The sequence below is a fragment of the Pteropus alecto genome, unplaced genomic scaffold (assembly GCF_000325575.1).
Source record: "Pteropus alecto unplaced genomic scaffold, ASM32557v1 scaffold14, whole genome shotgun sequence".
Taxonomy (NCBI): domain Eukaryota; kingdom Metazoa; phylum Chordata; class Mammalia; order Chiroptera; family Pteropodidae; genus Pteropus; species Pteropus alecto.
The window spans coordinates 6,117,785-6,131,222 of NW_006436810.1; the positions used below are offsets into that span (position 1 = coordinate 6,117,785).

Consider the following 13,438-nt stretch of genomic DNA (forward strand, 5'->3'; position numbering starts at 1 on the left):
ATCTTCATGGCATCCCTTTCCAGTGAGGCTTTGTTCCTATGTCACCTCCTCTACTTTACCATTGCCCCCTGCTCCCTGCTCCACACCAAGTCCCTGTACCCTGCCCAGCTCTCTCTTTTCATCTCATGTAGCACTTATTTCTAGCACACAATCTACCTACTTACTATCTTCATTCTCTCTGTCTCTCTCCCCTCTCTAGGAGGTGAGCTCTCCGAGGGCAGGCCCTTTAACTACTTGATTCACTGACGGATGCCAAGTGCCAGGCACAGAAAATGTGCTTCCTATGAATCTGTTGGCCGGCTGGCTGGCTGGGTGGCTACGTGAGGGCTCTGTTTGCTTCAGACTTTGTAAGGCTAAGGAAGGGGGTCCGCTCCGTGGAATAACTAAGGAGACAGGAAGTTCCCTAGGAGTTTACTTTTTTGGCCATTTAGGCCAGAACTCAAGAAATGGGACCAATTCGTTAACTTAGAGTTCAGGGCCCAAGCAAACTTTCTTCTGCTTCCACGTAATCTCAAAGACACATTGGCTGTGACTTAGGTCACCACTCGCACAGTCTGAGGTTCTCAAACTGACCTGTAAGGGGGGAAAGCCTAAAGGTGATTTTTTAAAAAAGTATTCTTAATCATGCAGAGCTACACAAAGTGTCAAACCTCTGAGAATTAGCCACATCAGCCCCAATATCCTTTTTGTAGCTGTGACTAGCATAGGATAGGAAGGTGGAATGATACCCGAGGATGGTGGTGTTTGGGGTTAGCTTGAAAAAATACATATATATACCTATATATACACATATATATATACTTATGTAAGTATATATATATATATAAGTAAATATATAAAATATATTTACTTAAAAAAAACCCACTGAAATGAAACATGCAAATCCTTATTTTGCCTAATTTTCATGGCACAGTATGATCATACACTCATATGAGTGTATTGTTCTTTAAAAATATAGATTAAGATGTCTTTAACATAGACTGACATCTAATTGTTATAAAAAGTCTTCTGGTTTTTATCCTGCTACAACTATAAGCACGTTATGACACAGATGCGACATTTGACCTTTCTGCCACTTCACAGTCTGTAACTGACCTTGTGCCTTAAAGCTTATGTTGAAAACCAAGAGTTCTACCTTAAGGTAGAACATAATCTGACTTTTAAGTATTCGATTTTTTAAACATGTAATTATCAGTTTTTCTCATATTCTAACCCTCCTTCCATCAAAAAATTATTTATTTATTTATTTTTATCCAAGTCAATTCTGGAGGAAAGATAAGGATTTTTTTTTTTTCTCCACTACACAATGTCCTTCCTAGAAGGCAGCTGTGGTCTCCAGAGGTCTCCAGACCATGGAGACAGGTCTCCTGAGCTCTTACTCTGGCCCTGGCACAGATCACAGGGTCAGCCACACCACGGGCCAGTTGGGTGATGGCCCAGCTTTGTAAGCTGCAGGTGAGAAGGAGGAGCACATGGCTGCCCTTCATGTGTCTTCAACACATCCATCCTCCCCACAGTTCCCCAAGTTATGATCTCCTAACTGTTTTGGAGGAAAGTGTGGTCTTAAATACCACATGTCCCTGCCAGTCTTAACCACTTTCTATGAAAGATGCATCTCACAAAACTGAATAAGATCTCAAAAACTACCGTGAACAGACATTCCTATGCCTGTGTCCAGAGCAGCACTATTCATAGTAAGCAAAAGTGGCCACCATCCAACAAACCAAGTGTCCGTGGACAGATGACCGGGTAAACAGAGTATAGTAGATACATACAATGGAACAGTATTCAGCTTTGAAAAGGAAGCAGAAGAAGAGTCTGATACATGCTCTGACATGGTCGCATCTCGAAGACACTATGCTGAGTGAAATAAGCCAGTCTCAAAAGGATAAATATTGTATGATGGCACGTACGCGAGGTACCTTAAAATAGCCAAATTCATGGAGACAAATAAAGGAGAAAGGAGAATAGGGAGTCACTGCTGAATGAGTAGAGTTTCAGTTCAGGACGATTAAAAAATTCTGGAAAGGGATAACGGTGATGGTTGCACGATACTATGAATGTGCTTAATACCCCTGAATTCACACTTTAAATTTGTTAAAATGATATATTTCATAAGCATTTTACCACAATTAACAAAAACCCATGAAATAAATCTCTGCACTAAGGTGAGGTCATCAGGAAATCTCCTCTCCTCCGAAAATCGTCTGGTATCAAAAACAGAGTATAGATTTTCACCTCATTTTCACAATCTCCGCAGTCTGATAAACCCCACACACTCAGTTTCCTTGTTTTATCAAAAATTCTTGAGGCTCAGAGGCCCACAAAAATTCTTAGTGCCTGGCTTAGAGGTCCTCACATTTATTTCCAATGTGGCAATAGGACCAACATTTTCCAGCATAAAACGTATAACATCTGACCCATCCATCTCCTGACGTGAGTGAAAATTTAAACCAGCCAAGTCACATGGTTATCTGTTTTCTTATAGAGAATATTAAACATGTTTTCTGGACCCACAGATCATATACAGATCTCAGAGAAGGGTCTCAGTAGTTCACTGTGTCCCAAGAAGACAGAATAAGAATTTGGGTACAAGTCATGTCACACTTTATAAAATCAATAATGCATCCAATCCATGGAAGCTTCCCCAAAGAACAAGGATGGATAGCCGGATACTGTGTGAGGCTACTGCCTAATGCCCGAGGAGTTCCAATGAGAGCGTTCCAGCTCAACTCGATTTAAGGAGAGGTCAGAAAACTGATTTCAAACACTGCCTGTGCTAAATCAAACAAACCTCAACTCTGGTGGAACAAAAGCCACTCAGTAAAGAGACAAAACCATAAACGACAGCCCTGTAAATAAAGACCAAAGATACCAGCCAAAGGTCAGGCTACACATGCACCCAATGCAGAAGTGCCAGGCTTCTCAGTCACGCTGGGGGTGGGCGGGGGCGGGGGGAGGTGGCTGTCGCTACTGAAGGACTGCCCAGAACAAGGGTGACGTCTGTCCTCCCCAGAATCAGTGGGATTCCCACCCTGACCCTCTACAGCTTCCAAGCCTGGCTCTACCTAACTCAATGCAAATTCACTAGACTTGACACTCATAATGAAACACAGAGCTTCAGAGTTAGAATTGACCTGGGCTGTCCTCCAGGGTCTAAGGCAACCATCTCTCCATGCAGGGAGGGACAATGTCCAGGGCAGGGAGAGAGAGAATGCCTGACCTACTTTCTTACTGAAGAAGAAAAAAACCCACACAACTCAGGCCCCCTGAAAACCTCATAGGCTTCTGTGAAGCAGAGGTAGGTAATCCTAAGCATAGTGCCTAGAGAAGATGCTCGAGCCATTTTAAATATGAATGAATGAATGAATGAGATTATACCAAGGGTCTCTGTCATTAGCAACACTTACCAGGCCCCGCCACTAAGAAACCACGCAGAGAGCGCAGATCCTTTAAAGAAGACCTAGGTCCAGAAACATCCGAATTTTGAAAAGGAAAGAGTAATTTTCTTTTTTTAAAACAGGAATATGGAGGCTGAGAGAGAGAGGAAAGACAGGAAGCAGTGGGTAAAGGGGACACAGCACTGCTCAGTATGTCCCAAGGGCCTCCACTGTGCGGGAGGAGGAGCAGCCATGTGAAAGTAGCCAGGGCCCTTCATGGCTGTGACTGAGTGGGCATGTCCCTAGGTCACCAAGCACCCCGCTCCTTTGTGCCCCCCACAGACGCCCATTCTTCAGTACTCAAGCCCTGGATTTGGAGGTTCAGAACCTCACCCCTACTCTGGATGGCTCTTTCTTGCCAGCGCCTGGTGCAAATAGGCAACTATGTTTGCTTAATAAATACTAACATATAGAGTGATTGATTTCTGCCTCCTACATGGTCTAGAACAAAGGCAATTGCTGGATGAGCAGTAGATATTTACTGTGCGATAGCAACGACCACCCAATAGTAATGACTGCTGTTTATGGAGCTCTATGCTAAGCTCTTTTAGCTAAATTCTTTCATTTGGAACTCATCGTACAACCTAAAAGGTAGCACTGCTGTTATTCCATTTTACAGATAGGGAAACTGAAGCCAGAGGGATTAAGTGATTTGCTCTAGGTTTTACAGCTGGGAAGTGTGGAGGCCGGGATTCTAAGCCAGGTCAAGGAAATCCCGAGAGTGTGTGATCAGCCTCTATTTACTGCTGCCTCTGGGCTCGGTGTGCATTGGGACCAGTTATCAAACATATTAGTTTCCCACTGGGCATGGTTTTGGCAACATTTTACTTAAAAGCGCATGCATTTATAAGTATTAGTAACAGTACTTATGTGTTCCTAAATGACTAGATAATAAAGCTTTGTTTTTTTAAGAATAACAATGAGAAACAAGACTGGGTGTGTACGTGTGTGCTTTCTAGATTCTTCCTCCACAATGCCGGGTTTTCAGTGACACAGGACCTCAAAAGATCTTAGACTGGGCATTATTTTTAGCTGGGCACAGTGACGGGGATTCAGGAGTAACTTGGTTAACAGAAAAAAGAAGGATAAGCGATCTTTTTTGTGTGTGTTATTAAAACTCTTCTGGTAGTGAATTAATTTTTACTTATCTTAATAAGTAACAAAACACCTACAGGCACGAATACAATTAATCTAATTGAATGATACCAACAAACAGACCTGAAAACTCACAAGATACCTAAAGATACCGCAAAGAAGAACTTCCTGGGAAATTAATCTAGATGCAAATGTAGACTCAAATTCTAAACTTAAGTGTTTAAGAAACTTTAACTGCACCTTTCTTTAGAGATAAACGTCATGAATGGACTCCACAAAACTTGTTACCTAAAAAGCAAGTTCCTCTGCATTCATAAAAGCATAGGCTTCTTTTACAATGATTGAAACTAAAGAGCAAAGGTGACTAGTAGATTAAAATCTCTCCAGAATGGGTCATAAGGATTACCTAGATTTCATGAGTGTTGTTTATGAAAAATAAAATGGAATTCAGACTAGGAAGCCAATAAACTATGAAAAATACACCAAACACCTGAGCATCGCACTAATTTTTAAAAATATCAGATTAGTAAAGAAATAATAAAGTGACATTCAAACCCCTACTATAGACAAGGCACATCCACCTGTTCTCACGTAATTCTCTCAATAACCCAAGTAGGTCGACAATATCTTCCCCCCACCCCAGCAAATGAGTAAACTGAGGTTCCGAAAATTTAGGAATTTTCATCTGAGGTTATACAATTTAAAAAGTAAATCATATAATGAAAGTAAATTATAAAAATTAAATACAATTTAAAGTAAGTAAAATAACTGAAATCTATGGGAATCTAAATCCGTATGTTTTCCACTACTCCTTCCTTTAGAAGGAAGAGAGAAAAGAAAGGAAAGAGGAAGAAAAGAAAGGAGTACAGACAGACAGGGAAAGAAACGTTCTACAACCAGATCTCAGTGTCATCAGTACTAAGATCCCAGAGACTGAAATCCAGGTGAAACATGGAACTAGTCTTGAACTTGCCTCAGATCTGCAGGCTTCTTTTTGTTAAGCCATTTGCCTTACCAAATCATTATTTTAAAGCCTCAGCTAAACAAACAAACAAACCCTCGAGTTCTATCCCTAACAAGTAATAAGCGCATACTCGTATGCATTTTCCTTAAAATAAAAAACCAGAAAGAACGCTTCAAAGTAGCCAGAGCTGCTCTCACACAGATGCCATTCGTGTTCATTAATATTAAGCCACATGGGTCTCATTTGGTCCTCAATAACAGACGCAAAGAACCACTAAAAATTACCCAAGCACTAGCCACTAGAAAATGGCAAGTGAAGGAAGCTGTTAAGTTTTCGTACCTAAAATTAGAAGGAGGAGGCCTCCAGGACATAATGAAAACCATTAAGAGAATTCGGAGAGGGGTAATTGCAGACACGCGGACTTCTCCCCAGACAGCAATCAGCTAATAACCATTAATCATCTTTTGCACAGTATATGCATTTACTTACAATGGGTTTTAATAAGGTCTGCAACAACAGGCCCAGAATTAATGAATGGCCTTTTAGGTCTAACACAAAAATACTCTTGAGATGGTGAAAATTAGAACTTCTACTTCATGTTTTGTGTTGTTGCCTCTTTTTATATGCGCTTATACTTACTATCACTGGAGACTTTATCACACCATTTTTTTAGTTTTTCTGCCTAAAAGCAGTTAACCTCGGTCCCTAACCTACTGTGTAGTGGGTGAGATTCGAGCACTTCGCCTGTGTTGTCTCCTTTAATTCTCAAGGAGCGGAGACAAAAAATTGAAGGCAGTGCAATCAGGAAGGTGGGAGAGAATCTCTTCTCCAGCCAAGAGGGCGGGCGGTTTCCGGGAGGAAAACTCGGCGGCGTCCGGAGCTACCCTAGAAGGCCTTGGAGCCCACAAGGGGCTGCGCCTGCAGGCCGAAAGGGTCGGGTGGGGCTCGGGGGGACTCACTGGGCGGAAACGTGGCCTAGGTCCTTCGTACTTGAGCGTGTCAACTCCGTTCCCCCGCTCTGCATCCTGGTCCTACCTCTACAGCGGTCAAGAAGCTGCGTTCTGCGGCACATCCGGTGGGGACGAGGCGCGCACACGCCCCTGGGAGAAGTTACGCGGACAATGCAAGCTTTTCCTTCACTTGGGAGGTGTGGGGACGTGGGAAGTTAAAACACTCGCTATTCTCTGCAGTACCACCCACACCCAATAAGTCGCCCCTCCGCACGCATAAAGCGAGGTGACAGCGCTGGGCATCAAACTGAGAAGGGAAGGAGATGGGCCGTAGCAGTGCTGTGGGAGCTGGCAGATAACGACCCAACAATCACCGGGGAAAGTAACCCGTTCCCCCACCACCTCCCAACGTGTGTAAAAGCGCATGGAAGATGTCGGAAGGGTGCCCGGTCCCGCAACCGGCGCAGTAGAGGCGATCTCACCCTCCATCCCTCCCCAAAGCTGCGGCCAGGTATATATGGCCCTAAGGTCTTTTTCGGATGCGTTGACATCGGCTCCGAAAGAGGTTCCAGCAGAACCCAGCCACAGGAGACTTCCAGAGGGCCGGCAGACACTTCAGGGAAGCCAGCGGCACTTTCCAGGGACCCGCGAGCCGCGCCAGGTTTGACCCTCGGAGTTTAACCCAGACGTGTGTATAGCAAACGAGCGAAGGCTCCAAACACCTCCCGCGAGTTCCCTCCGCTCCCGGCCAGCCAGCTGAGCCTTCTCATCCCCGAGCCCGCAGAGGCTCCCTCGCCCCCATCCAAACCCCACCAGTGTGGACTCAAAAGACCCAGGGCTCGGACAGCTGCTGCCACTGCATCTCGGATCCCCAGTCCGCCAACCCTGGGGCGGTTAGAGGATCTGCTGGGCCGACAGAGTGGGGAAGCTCGGGGCCCCCGGCGCCGCGTCCCTGCTTACCTGGCGCTCGCTGGGCCCCAGGTGGGGCATCCGTCGGGTGCCAGCCTCTCCGCGCGCTCGCTGCGCACCTGGCCGCCGCCGCCCGGCCCCAGCTCTGGCGGAGGAGCTAGCGCTTCATGGCTCACGGGGGCTGGCCCGGGGCCCCGGGAAGCTTGTCTGTCCAGTTGGCGGCGGCTCTCGCGGCTCGCCAATAGTCCTCGCCTTTCCCCGCCCCTTGTCCGCGCGCCCTTCTTCTGTGGCCGCCCTTTTCCCTCCGCTCCCCGCGACCGGCCAAACTGGTTTCTCTGCTCCGGGATGGTGCCTCCCGTCTCCCTTTGGCAGCTGCGGCTGCAGCGCACCGCAGAGGCCGGGGCGGGTCCAGCCGTCTGCCCTCCCTTTGTCCCTCCCGGGGGGCGGAGAGAGGCTGGACGGTGAGCCTCCGCGCAGACCGACGCGGCCCAGGTCGAGCCCTGCGCCCTCCGTGCGCCCCGGCGGCAGGTGGGCCCAGAGCCTGTGGCCTCCGCCTCGCCGGCTCCGCGACCTGGCAGCTGCGGTCGCTCTGAGCTGTCCCAGTGGTCCTGCCCGCCCCCCGGGGGCCGCGCTCGCCACCCCGCCAGCCCCGCTTCACTTTCCCGCCGCCCTCGTCCGTCGTGGCCACCACCCGGGGTCGGTGACCGCGCCAGTCCGGAAAGCTGGCGGGGCCACTGCTCCCCGGAACTGAGCTCCCTTGGTAAGGAGAGCTGTACCCTCTCGATGCCAAGTCACGTTCCCGGACAGGTCACCGAATGTGTGTCGCAGTTCGACGCGCAGAGCATGGGGAAAGAGACTGTGCCAAAAGACTTCAAGAAACTTATCCTGTAATTGCAGCAAGCAGGCTTTCCGCTGAGACCAAACTTCCTCACCTTTTCAGGCTTGGGGTCAATAGGAGCCAAGGCGCGGCCTGTGAACGGTGCGGTGTAGTTGACAGTGTTGGACTCGCGGGCATGGTTGACAGCTGGTGTTTGGCTTGTGAGTCGCACCTCCCTTGTATTGCACTCAACACCGAAAGTTTCCCTTCAGCAGAATTTTACTGCTTATCTGCTAAGTCACTGAGATACGAATGAATGAAAGCCAAAGATGAATTAGATTTTGTTAAAATGTAGTAGTAGAGCCAGGACTCAAGTTACCTGCAGATCAGAGAGGCTCAGGTCATGGACCTGAGAGTTCAGACTCACATCTGGGGGCTGGCTTATGGGAGACCATTGAGGAGGCCATGCTTGAGGCAAGACTCAAAGATCCACACGTTTAGGGATTAGAGTTACATGGAGAGGGTATTCAAAAAGTGGCCCATTGATTTGATCTTCAGCTGTATGAAGGATTTAACTAATAACAGTTAAACCCTAGACTACCCTGGGTTTCTTTTTCATTAGTCACACTTGACCTTTGACTAGGTAGTGCTGGTCAGTTATTTAATTTCTCTGGGCCTTAGTTTCTTCATCTGTGAAATGAAACTGGACCAGATGATCTAAATGGTTCCTTCCAGTGCTTATTTTCTGAACCCAACAACAGAGCCAAGGTACAGAGGCTTGAAAATATGGGCCTGTCTAGTGACAATGGGGTAGACCAGTCATCTAGCAATACAATTAGTATTGCATAAGTCCAGGGAGGGAGTTAGGGTCAGGAAGTCCTTGAATGCAGGCTAAGGAGTTTGGATTTGCTTTTGGCAGCACCTGCAAACCATTAGAAGTTTATGGCCACAGCAGTGACATGATCAAGGCTGTGTTTTAGGGAAAGTCATGGGGATAGTTTGGAAGAGGCTAAGACTGAACATGGGGGTACTATTTGGGAGACTAGTACAGCAACATAAGGTGGGACTGCAGGAGTTGCCAGTGGAAATGAAAAGGCAGAGGCGTTTCCAGGGACACCCTGAGGAGAAATGGCCAAGATATGGAGAGGCCAGACCTGCAACTGACTGGCAGACAGAAATATAGAAGACAACCAAGGTCTCCGGGTTAGCTGATGGCATTAGTAGGAACAGCAGAGTCAGAACGAGGGAGGCCACTGGGGAGGGCTCTGCCCCACCAGGAGAAATGCCAGTAAACCTGGAATCGAGAGATGAATCTAGACTAAAAGAAGGTCATTTCCTTCTTGCAGCTCTACCAGCAAGTGCTCAATCTGTCCAGGAAAACAGTGCCTAGAAAATACTATGCTGAGACACATCCAAACTACACTCACGCCCAGATTTAATAAATACCACTCCTACTGCTGCATTTAGCATCTCTATGAAGACACTGAAGACTTCAAGCTAGGTCGCTTCTCTTACAGACAACACGGAGGGGAGAAGGTGTGGACAAAGGGATACTTAACCAATATTTATTGAGTATCTACTATGTGCTAGGCATTGTTCTAGTTCCTTAAGTAAATCAGTGAACCAATCAGGCAAGTTGTATCTTAAAAGGTGACAAATACTTTGAAAAAAATAGAACAAGACTGACTGGGAGGAGGCCACAGAGGGAGCCTTCTAGGATGCTGTAAGAACTCTTTACCTTGATCTGGGTGGTGGTTATGTGAGTGTACACGTTTATAAGAGTTCATCAACCTGTACACTTAATATTTGTACATTAAAAATAAACAATAAAAATAGAACAAGGTTAAGAGATTAGGAATGGGAGAATGAGTTGTAATTTTAAATAATGTGGTCGCGGTAGGCTTCATGAAGAATTGCATTTGAAAAAGAATTGCCAGGTGAAGGAGTTCCATCCTCAGTGAGAGAAAAGTTTTCAAAGCCCATCTTGCCTGGAACCCACCAGAAAAGGGCGTATTCAGACCTCGTCCTACCGAGTTTCTCTTACCTAAGCCTTCCGCACTTTTCTGGTCATGGGGAAGGAGACACTCAGAACACGTCAGCTGATACTGCTGATAAAGGAAGTAGCTCACCTGGAAATCCTGACCCTTGTCCTCTCTGAAAGAACTGTGCCGAATTTCAGGGTGCCTTGTCAGGTCAATCACTGAAAGTGCATCATGCATGCAACAAAGATACAGTCATTTCTAAAAGGGTGACAATGCTTTTCAGCTTTTGTAGTTCGTAATTTCCTCCAACAGTTTTTTTTTTCCTTCCTCTTTTCTTGGCAACACTTCTGTGCATTTCCATGATGTGAGTAGAAAGGCTGAGGAGGTAGCTAAGAGAACTAGCTCAATTTTGCTGAAAATTCATTTCCTAGAATTTTTTCTACAGGATAAGAGCCAAGAGATAAAAGATATGTTTAAAGAGAGGTGATACTGCCTGTATTCGGTTCTTTGCTAAACTCAGTGGTCATTTAAGCTAAAGCGTTTAATGCCAATGGAAAAGGAGTCATGACACACAGGTGTTACTGTAACCCGTGCTTGGCAGTCAAAATGAACTCAGTTGGAAGGTGAATTCTTCACAGCCATCGTCTAGACCAGCTCCAGAATGTTAAACATGAAAAGAAGATACCTCTTATATGAGCCTGTCTTTGCACTAAGTAAAATTAGAAGCTTCAGCTAGTCTAACCTCACTTTCTTTTAGGTGGAATTTAAAACAGATACAGATGGTATATTCTATCTCTACACAAATACTTTCCCAAATTTCCTCTGACTTACATGCTTTCCGCTTCCTTTACTACTTAGTGACTCCATTTTTTTCTTACCAACATTTTAAATTATAAAATTGGATTTCAAGAGAAACATTAAACATCAGGTAACAAAGTGTATCTCAGTTATTTTGGCTTACTATGCATGAGATATTAGGGGACGTATTATTCCTGGGCACATTATTAAAATTCACTTCTCTTTCATATTCACGAGCATGTAAATGTATAGAATCAGTCTACAGTTTTTCTTTATTTACAAGGAGATTTTAATAATCTACTATCTATCTACATAGAAATAAAATGAACATTACATTGAATCTGTGTTGATAATACTAGTTAAGCTTAATTTATATAGTTAATTTAACAAATAAATGTCCAAAATGTCTTGTGATCATTGATAGTATATGTAGCCATGTTTTCATGTAGCCATAAGAAGTTTATATATAGTATCTTATGCTCTATTTTCACCGTGTACCATGATCATGAAAACATCCTTCCCTTTGTCCCTCATCCTCCATGACTGGCATGCTAATCTCCCCCATCCCAAGCTGTTTGCAATCCACTGAAATCTGAATAGTATTTGATATTCCCTCTGCTTAAAATATCCTCAACTCCTCGATCCAGCTCCAAAGTGGCTCCCTCTGGGTAAGCCTTGCCCCACTCTCCACAGACAGTGGTTTCCACAGCATTTTGCACCTAACTTCTAGGGAAGCCTTTATTTCATTGTATTTTAACTGATTACCTGTCTCCTTTCCCGATGCACAGGGAGCCCTTTGAGATCCAAGACTGAATTTTAATCTTCTTGGTCTCTCTTGGCATAGAACACTGCCAAGTGGCTATCAATTCTTGTAGAATGAATGAATGGTCTGAGTAGTCATACTCTCTATGTGTGTTTATAGTTACATAGTATTTTCTCCTGCTGAGGATTTAATCATTTGCTATTGTGGAATATTTATGCATTTTCCAGATTAGTTTTCAGAAATACCTGATCAATCACAACCCATCACTATTTTTAGGGCTTCTAAACATCTTATTTCTCTCTGGTTCCTATTATTTTGTGGGTTGCGATTTGACCTTCTTTACTTTATTCTAGAAACAGTGTCCCTCCAGTACAAAAAAAGGTTTTGCTTTATTAGAACGAAGACGCGTGTAAGCTTTTGTTGCTATCACTGGAGCAGTAGAACGAATAGTATTCAAGTTTTCCCATAAAGTTATAGCAGCATATGCTACGGATGAGTACTGCCTTTTTAGTTTTCTAAACTGTCTATATGTGTGTAAACATATATGTATGATGTTTACAGATTGTCCCTATCTGTAACATATAAATAATATGTGTGTATGTTAACATATTTATATGTTATAGATAAACAGCCAGCATGAGTGGTTGTCCCCCCCGCCCCAATTAAAGAAAAGCAAATTAAATGCAAAAAAAAAAATGAGAAACAAATTTTCACTTATCATACTGTCAAAGAAAAAATCTGGTGCTACACTGCACAGTCAGTGATTATGAGGAAACAGGATTTCATATGCTGTTGGTGTGTGTGCAAATTGCACAGGTTTTTTTTTTTTTTGAAGAAAATTCAGAAACAAATAGCAAAATTTTAAACATATATGCCTGCGCCTCAAAAATTCATGTCTAGGAATTTATCCTAGAGATGTATTTGAACATTTACACAAGGTGAATGTGCATAAATATTCATTTCAGCCTGTTTTTTACTTCAAAAGACCAGACTTGGCCTCAATGTCCATTAATAGAAGGCACATCTGTATAATGGGATAATCATCGGTCATTTTAAAAAAATTAAGGCGATCTAGTTATGCTGTTATTTGGAACATATCCAAGACACATTGTTACATGGAAATGCAAAGTACAGAGGAGTGGAACTCTGAGCTAGCAGGTGAGGGGCAGATCAGGGGGAAATGTCAAATAGATGATTTTTCTGTCACCTCAGATTCAAATTCCACAGCACTAGTCAAGTCCTGTTCCAGAGGGACACATGAAAGGAACACCCTCCCCCCAAAATAAAAGCATTAGTCCTGTACTAATAAGGAGACAGAGCGCCACCTAAATGCCTTTCACTGAGCAATTCCCGGTAACTCCCAGTAGTAGAACAAAAGGAATTCTCAGGACCACGATGAAAGGAAGTCCTGTGTGACAGAATCTACCCACATTGAAACAATGGGACAGAAGGCCACAGCAGGGCATATCACAAGGGGGAGAAAAGATAAACTGATAAATTATGCTTTCGACTATCCTGAGAGAAGCTTTATGGTTATGTGCGAAATTTGGGAACTGGATTAACGGTGGGAACATGTGGGAAAAGGTACATGGGGAAAAAAGGCAATTATTAACTCCAAACCAAAAATCTTCTGAGAGAGGAAATGGAATCATAGTATATGTACCGCATGGCTTAGCTGCAAACAATATTTCCATACTCATAATAATGCACCCACTGAATA

The 13,438-nt window shown here is 44.3% G+C and overlaps 1 protein-coding gene across 1 annotated transcript in view; it reads right to left on the reverse strand.

The window, feature by feature from the left end:
* ATP8B1 (ATPase phospholipid transporting 8B1) overlaps window positions 1–7,751 on the reverse strand; it is a 108,273-nt gene extending 100,522 nt beyond the window's left edge. Inside the window, exon 1 of the mRNA XM_006913748.3 lies at window positions 7,410–7,751. The gene's annotated coding sequence lies outside the window, so the exon portion shown is untranslated. The remainder of the gene's footprint in view (window positions 1–7,409) is intronic.
* Window positions 7,752–13,438: the final 5,687 nt, after the last annotated feature.